Raw genomic sequence first — 7,914 nt, forward strand, 5'->3', positions numbered from 1 at the left:
TGTTTCATGGAGCACTTTCCCTTTTCTACGTTGATTGGGGCGGGGTCTTAGGTTTCCTGATAAAGCTAGCTATAGTGGTTCCGTGGGTCCAGTTCATGTATTCAACTTTCCCTAAACTTTGCAGCCTTTAGGCCGTGTAGAGCTGCTTTTCCTCTCGCCGTTTGTAATATCCCCTTTTGGTGAAAGGCCCCACGTATATGCAAGGTGACAAAAGGCATACCTTGAGCTGGTGAGGATATTGGCCCGTTTCCTTGCAGCCTGCTGTAGTGCCCGGATGAGTGGCCATAACTCAGCCCGCTGTGCTGAGCAGCCCTGTGGCAGAGCCTTAGCCCTGATCACTTCTTCGGCAGTTACTGCGTAGCCGGCTTTGCACTGTCCTTCATGAGACTGCTCCCATCTGTGAACACTCCTAGTTCTGGGTCTTAAAGGGCAACATCTGTCTGGTCTGGCCTGCTAGAGTAAACCGTGCCCGTGGCCTCCTCACAATCGTGGTTGGGAGGCCCTCCCGTAGCAAGGTTCAGTGAACTACAGTTTTGAGGCAGACTCATGGACTTCTGTAAAGCAGCTCCTGAGGACAAGTTATTCTGGCATTGTCTCAGCATAAGCTTGTTCGCTTCCCTGATTAGGATTACCATGGCCGCTAAGGCTCGGAGGCACGGCGGCCATCCTGATGCTAGCAGATCGAGCCGTTTGGACAAATATGCAATTGGGCATTGTCTTGGCCTGACCATATGTGTGGGGACCACCCCTCCAAAGAGGTTAAAGTCCTGTGGTACGTCCGGTAGTCCTAATCCTGGGGCACTGGTTAAGAGTCCCTTTATTTTTCTGAAAGCCGCTTCTTGTTTGGAGCCCTAAACCAGGGGATCTTTCCATATTTGATGTCTTGGCAATTTCAGAGAAACCCAGTACCCAGATTCGGCTGCCCCTAGGAACTCGCGGACTCCTTTTGGCGTTAAGCCATGTCTATTCTAAAAGTCATTGATTAGTCCCCTACTTCTGTTGCAACCGTAGGCTGCTGGGGGTCTAGGCACAAGGAGCCCGAGCGTTCCTAGACTGATTGCTCCTCAGCCCAGCCGCTGAGCTCTTGGATGACTGGCACAGCTGGTGTCTTAAATTCTTTGGCCTTTCAGATGTTTTCCTACGACAAGGGCACTCGTTTCTCCGATGGCCGGCTTCTTTGCAGTAGGCGTGTTGGTCGCAGTGAAGTGGGGGTCTTCCTTTGGCTTCTCTCATTCGTGAGGGAGCAGCAGTCTGTTGTCCTGGATCTGGGTTCCCCAGTGCAGCTGTTAACAGGTACACCTTGTGCTTCTTCCGTTACCGTCACCTCGTCGTCGTGCAGGATGAGGGCCGAGCAGATGCCCGCGAGCTCTGAGACAGATGTCATGGTGCAGGCGGTGATGGGGGGCGCTGCTGGGCGCAGTGCTAGTCGCTGGATGAAGTGAGGGTCTCACCCCAACGCAGCCTTAGCTTGCTCAAAAGGACCGAGCACCTTATTGGCAGCGGAAGAAAGGGGTAGACACCCAGAACGTCTCGCATAGTCTCCCATAGAATTCTGTGGGCGACTCCTCTGGCTAGCCTTTTAATGAAGGGGATGGGAACCATCCCAACCCGGCCGTCCTTGTTCCGAGTGCTCCACCACTGTTCGTCAGGCTTCTCTAATATTACCAGGAACTCACCTTCTCAAAGGGCAGGTCCTCAGCATCCATCCCAGGGAAGTCATAGAGAGTCCTACATGTTCCAATGCGCTTAGATATCTGGGCGCGGGCTCCGCTAGGCGGTAGGTTTTGTAAAACTCCAGCAGGGCCGGCAAGCAGTCAAATTCTAGGTCCCTGATCTTAAAACGGCAGTCGGGCAGTGAGTTGAAGACGCAGTAGGAGACCCACGAGTTCTCAGATGGACAATGCATAATCCTCAAGACAGGTGGGGGAGTCACGGACTAGGAACATGCCGTGGAGTCAGCCTTGGAGCCAGGTTTGTGCCTCCTCACAAGACATTGGCCCTACGTACCAAGCGGAGTGATCTGAAGAGTTAAACTTGAACCTGGGCGACATGGTGCCGGTCCGGGGCTTGGGGGCGGTAGGGGGCGGTGCAGGCCCTGATGGTGGAAGCCTGTCTGGCGACTGTGTGTAAAGTAGTTGCACAGGGACTGACCTGCCGAGGTGTACAGCAGTAGGAAGAAAATAGGTTCTTCCTTGGGGTCCCCTTGGTAGATTATTTTTGCTAGCACCCCCTTGTTCTTTTTTTCGAGTTGGTTGGGCCACAAGGGAGTGAGTGCTGAGACTTCATTCTGTCCCTGCCTGTTTGCACTAAACCGGACCCAAGGGAGCACTATAGTAGCGATCTGCAGCCACGTGTCTATGTGTGGCCCCTGGTCTGGATATCTGGGGGTCCCTGTCACTACCTGATACACTGCCCTCACTGTGGGGAGATCTAGGGTCCTTTCCGAGGGCCACCCTACCCTGAATGTGGGTCATTCAAGCTCACAAAGATTACGAAGCTTTTCTGGGTTCAGCCCGATCCCGTAATTCTGAGAAACTTTTCTTAAAATTTTGCAGCATACAGTCTAAGACAGTTGGTTTACGGTACTTCCCTCCATATTTGCAGGGAGCTTCTTTTGAAAATTGGGCGCAGAGGCCAGTATTAATATATTCCCTAAAGTTCCAGAAACCTGGTTAAGACAGCATAAAGTACTTAAATTATTTTGACGGAATTCTTGTTTTCTTCTGAGAAAACTTCTTCATAACTTTAGTAGCAGACCAATAGTCTCAGAAATGTTAAACACAGTTCTAATTTTACATTAGCTTACTTTCGACATTCACATTTCCAACCCTGTTTTGGTTACATAAAATTTCTCCCTCAACTTCCCTTAGTTACATAAAATTTCTCCCTCAAGATCCCTTCCCCAAACCTTCTTTCCCATTTTCCTCTCAGGATTTTACACTTTCTTTGTTCCTTCAGTTTACTTTGCCCTCGGGATTTCTCTTCACGTACACAAACCTTCTACTGCTTTCTTTCCCCTCAGTTTGCCTCTTTTCACCCGTTCAGAAATAACCAACTCTGAGGCAGACACCTTTCCTTCAGTTTCTTTCAAAATATGTCTCCAGACTGTATACCTTCTGTTACCAAGAACACTTTCCTTTCTACTTGCTCAAACCTTCTTCGACAGGCCTTTTCCTTCATGTAGATCTGAGGTACCTCCCGCGCCTCCCACGACAGACAGCATCCGCGCCACACTACGGAAGGGGGGACAGGGTCAGAGGGTCAGGAAAATTGGAGGGGACACCACTCGCTTCACTTGTCTCCGGCCGCTCCCCTCGTGGGGATTTCTTGCGCCTTTTGGCATTGGTGGGTCGGTATAAACCCCCACCCCGGACCACTGGAGTGGACTCCTCACAGAGACCCAGTGGGGTCACCGTAAGCCGTATGAGGGTCGCCACGGAACCACGGATGGGGGCTCAGCTCTCGCTTCGTCGCAAGGCCACGTCTCAGCACTCACTCCCTTTCGCACGCCTCCCCCCGTCCCTTCACAATGTGCACTGGAGAGTGAGCGGCCGCTCCCCTTAACTTGTGGAGGGCGGTGGGCTGCCCTCCGGAGGGTGATGGAGCACCCCCCTTTACTTAGTGTTGACCCAACTCTTCCCACCCTGCATCAGCGACACAAAGGCAAACAAGGGTGGGTGCCCCTCCCAAGAGGACACCGTTCAGGCGCATATCTGGCCGTGTCCCCTCGTGGGGAGCTTAGGTGATGCTTAGCTTTAGCAGACTCAGCTTTGTGACTTACGAGTGGACACTAGTCCAATGCCACCATAGACTGTAAGCCATTCACCATGAAACCACACAGTGAGCCCACACGAACTCCGTGGCCTTTAGGGGACCTTCAGGGTGCCTAGCCGTGGCGCTACAAACTCGTACCTGACCGATCAAGTCTACCAGGCCGCTCATTCACTCACACGTTCACACATTAGGTTAAAACATTGCCTCCCCCGCCCCCGCCCAGTACAACCCAGATCACACGACAGGTTCACGACCCGTGGGTGCGTGCCTCAACCTGATGCCTCCCCCAGTGGGGACATCCTGGGTCTCCACCCCTCCCCCCTTTTGGAGACTCCTGATGAACCTGGAAATCACACAACAGGTTCCCTGTCCAATGTCTTCTTGCTGAAGACCGGGGAGCTGCGTCCAGTTCCTCTTCCCTCCGGCAGAGGACCTGAGTGGGGGCTGTCCCGGGACCTCGCGCAGCTAGCCTGCTCCTTTGATCTTACTTTGTGCATTTACTCTCCTCCTCTTACTCCCTCCCATCTTACCTTGGCACCTCTTCCTCCTGCGGCCGTCTCTGGTGAATCGGTCCTTCTCTCTTCGGAGTCCAGGTGGGCAGCTCAGCCATCCTGGGGAGTCAGGGTGCCGATCTGAAAGAGAACCCAAAATATTCAGGTGACATGTCTCTTAGTTGTCTCGGAACCCCTCCGCCTTGGTCTGGCCAAGCCGCCGGTCCGGCGGCTCAGGGGGCCGGCGTGGTTGGAATCTCGCAGGGGTCTCCAAAAATGTGGAAAAATCCCAAAACCAGTCCAGTGAAAAACCAAGCAGTAACTCAGAGAGAAGGAGAACTCAACTTTATTACACACGGTCCCAGAAGAGCTAGTGCTCTGAAGATCTGGGCAGTGTGTGTGTCCTTATATACAGGGTTTTTACACAAGCTGATTGGTCGATTCAAACTTAGACCATTACAAGTGGACATAGGAGTTGCTATGGTTGCATGTAGTAACCTTGGCAGAAGGGCAGGAGTTGTCATGGGTTACCGGCCAGTACAAGGTGTTACAAATTGTTAAGGGAAGTGGGAGCCGCCAGGGTACAAAGTGCTACAAGAGGCGGGAGCTGCTAGGGGCACAAACAGTTACATTCGTGGAGCAAAGGTCCAAACAGTTACATTTGCAGATCGAGCAGAGTGCAAGTGAGCTCTTGCACACAGCAAGCACTTTTGCAGAAAGCAAGCGTATTTACAGAAGCAGAAGAGAAAGCTGATTAGTTTTTAATGAAATGCCCCCAAATTTCCTCTTCAATGTGTCCTGGTGGTCGTTGTTTAAAATCACATTCATCCCGTTCTGATTGGGCAGCCCATGCTCTCACGGCCAAGCTTTTCTAAAGTTTGTGTTTGATGACATCCTGAATTCTCAGCTTTGTAGAGCACCTGCTGGTTTAGAAACAGTAGAACTCTTTAGACACTTACAAAACCACCTGGTATCTGTCTCTCTTGTGAGATTTTTTTCCCTGCTAAGAACTAGGTAATTTTCAGGTAACTTGAGTCTGACTAAACTCCAGTATTCCTCCAATAGTGGAAATTATAATTCAATTTTAATTGAATTAGTTCACTTTAAAAATAGAATGAGAGAGAAATTTCCTTTCGTTCACTTTAAGTTAAAAAATAATCCCATGAAGATAATCTTGCAAAATATTGCCATTCAGTTGCTTTTTTCCCTTAAGTCCAAGGGGCAGTTAGTCCTTAAAACATTAATGTTTTGCTAGAACTCATTTGTATACTTTAATTGATTAGTTAGACCATTTCTCTAGGTTTTGTGTTACTAGCCTTGGTGCGCATTTCATTTTTAAAAATCCTTCATGGATAATGATGTGGTAATTGTGATTTTTAAGAACGATCAGTTAAACGGTCTTTGGAGATGGGAGCTTCCTGGAAACTTATTTTCACCAAGTGAAGGGAGTCTGCTTTTTTATTTCCTTCGCTTCTCATTTCGCTCTGCCAGTGGGTGGTGAGTGCTCTGCATGTCCTAGGCCCCTGAAAGACGCCCCTCGGGTCCCACCTGCCTCCGCAGTGTGCGGTGTGGGCCGTCCTCTCTGAGAGACGGTGCGCTGCCTTACCCGGAACGCATTGCTGCTTTGCTGTGTTTGCTTTTCTACGCCACATTGTCAGACTAGAAGGATCTGGTTCCCCTAACGCATCTGAAAGCTCGAGCATCTTGGGTTCTGCAGGACAGCCACGTTAGCAGGAAGTTCGGACGGGTCTGTCTGGCAGGGGCCCGGTCAGGCGGGTCCTGCGTTTGGCAGGGCGGCTGCATGTGAGACGGATGCTCCGTGGTGCCAGAGGTGGCCCGGGCAGCGTGGCTCTGGCCGGGCGTGTCCTCTGACCGCTCTGTGCAGCTCCCGGCTGCAGCCAGCGGGGCGAGTCCAGGCCACGCGAGCGGAGACACGAGCATCTGCATGAGCTTCCGAAAGAGAACGTGGACAAGGCCTCCTCTTGCTCTCTTTAAATTTGTTTTAAAATTAGATCTGATCTCCATTTCTTGGAACAACATAACTAGTATAGATCTGGCTATTTTCATGAATCATTTTGTCATTTCCCAAGCTACTCATTTGTTGCAGACATGCACACATGTAGTTACGATAGGCAAGTAAACATGCGACATGTTTAGTCTAAACATTTTGCTCTCATAATGCCTTCATTTGTTAAAGGGGTTAATATTGGTGGGGAGGTCCCAGACAGGTGGCTCTTCCGTGTAGACCAGAACCTCCAGTGACCCCAATGGACGATGCCACTTCTGGTCAGTGGCAGCACAGGTGTTCCAGACTGACCTGACACTCGTGGGCTCGGGCCTCGGCCTCCAGAAATACAGGACGGTGTGGCCGAGGACACGTGTGGCCAGCTGTGCAGTCACCTCACTGGGGCTCCCGAGGTTGCAGGTTTTATGCTATAATATTCGAATGTCAAAAAACAGCCGAGATCACTAATTACTCAAAAAGTGAGCAGGCCAGGACCTGATGGCTCTGCCACGCACACACACACAGGTACACTGAGAAAGAACATGGCCTGGGACCAGGTTCACAGTGCCATCGTCACACCGGCTACGCAGGCCCGACTCTGCCGAACACGGATTACTGATGGTCCATGTTCGAGAATTTGGGTTTGTTGAGTCCTCTCTGTGTGCACTGTGGAATCCACGGTGTGAGGCACGCGACCCGCCAGCTGACGTGGGTCAGCCTCGTTCCCTGACCTAACACGAGGGACAGCAGGCATCTCCGGCCGTGTGAGCTCTGGCTCCTTCACTGTTATCTCAATTACTGACTCTGTGTTGCAAAATTAATAGATTCCCACTCTTCTTTAGATCTCCTTGACGATAAGCCACCCTTGGATGCATCCTGGGTGATGGGCATGAAACACTCAGGGTATTCGGTGGCCTTTCCCAGGAAAGCGTCGTCTTCACTGGTGTGAGGAAGCAATAGCGACTGTTCTTTTAACATTTTTTGTGTCTTTTGTTTCTTAACTGTTTTAATTGTATAGGATTTTTTACATGCCACTTAATTTGTGATGCACGTAATGTTAATGTGAATCTCCGAATCTGTCGCTATAGAAAAGAAGTAGGAATTACAGTTGGAGGGAATGTTAGGGGATAAAAATATTTAAAACCCAAATGTTTTATTCTATCTCCACTAATTACTTTTGCAGAAAATGCTAAAAATTTTGTTGTAATGACTATGTTTATTTATTTATACTTTTAATTAGGTTTTTCATATTTATTTAATTTTTTAGGACATTTGCTTCTAATATTGTGTCTTGATGTGGAAACTATATGAGCATTTTAAAAATAGAATCTTTAAGATGATAGATATGTTTTAAAACATTTCCCAAATTAACAATAATTTGAATTTTTATTAGGTTTTTAGTCTCCAGACAACGCTTTAGCTTAAATATTTCTGAATTTCCCAGTGACTCATTAATAAGAACAAAAACATTAAAGTAATGTCATAAAATTTACTCTTTTTATTTTACCTTTTTCCTCTTTTCATCGACTTTACTTCATGTACGTGTGTAGATAACCCGGCTACTGCTTCGTCACCAGCAGTGTGTAGGTTTCCGTACATTTGGAATTTTGGCACAGCAAACAGGAAATTAAGATGGACGTTCTC

At 49.3% G+C, this 7,914-nt stretch overlaps 1 pseudogene; it reads right to left on the reverse strand.

Annotated features, from left to right (window-relative positions):
* Positions 1-7: 7 nt before the first annotated feature.
* LOC112479750 lies at positions 8-2,577 on the reverse strand (annotated as a pseudogene).
* Between the last annotated feature and the right edge of the window lie 5,337 nt (positions 2,578-7,914).

The sequence above is a fragment of the Pteropus alecto genome, unplaced genomic scaffold, assembly GCF_000325575.1.
Source record: "Pteropus alecto unplaced genomic scaffold, ASM32557v1 scaffold80, whole genome shotgun sequence".
NCBI classification, from domain to species: domain Eukaryota; kingdom Metazoa; phylum Chordata; class Mammalia; order Chiroptera; family Pteropodidae; genus Pteropus; species Pteropus alecto.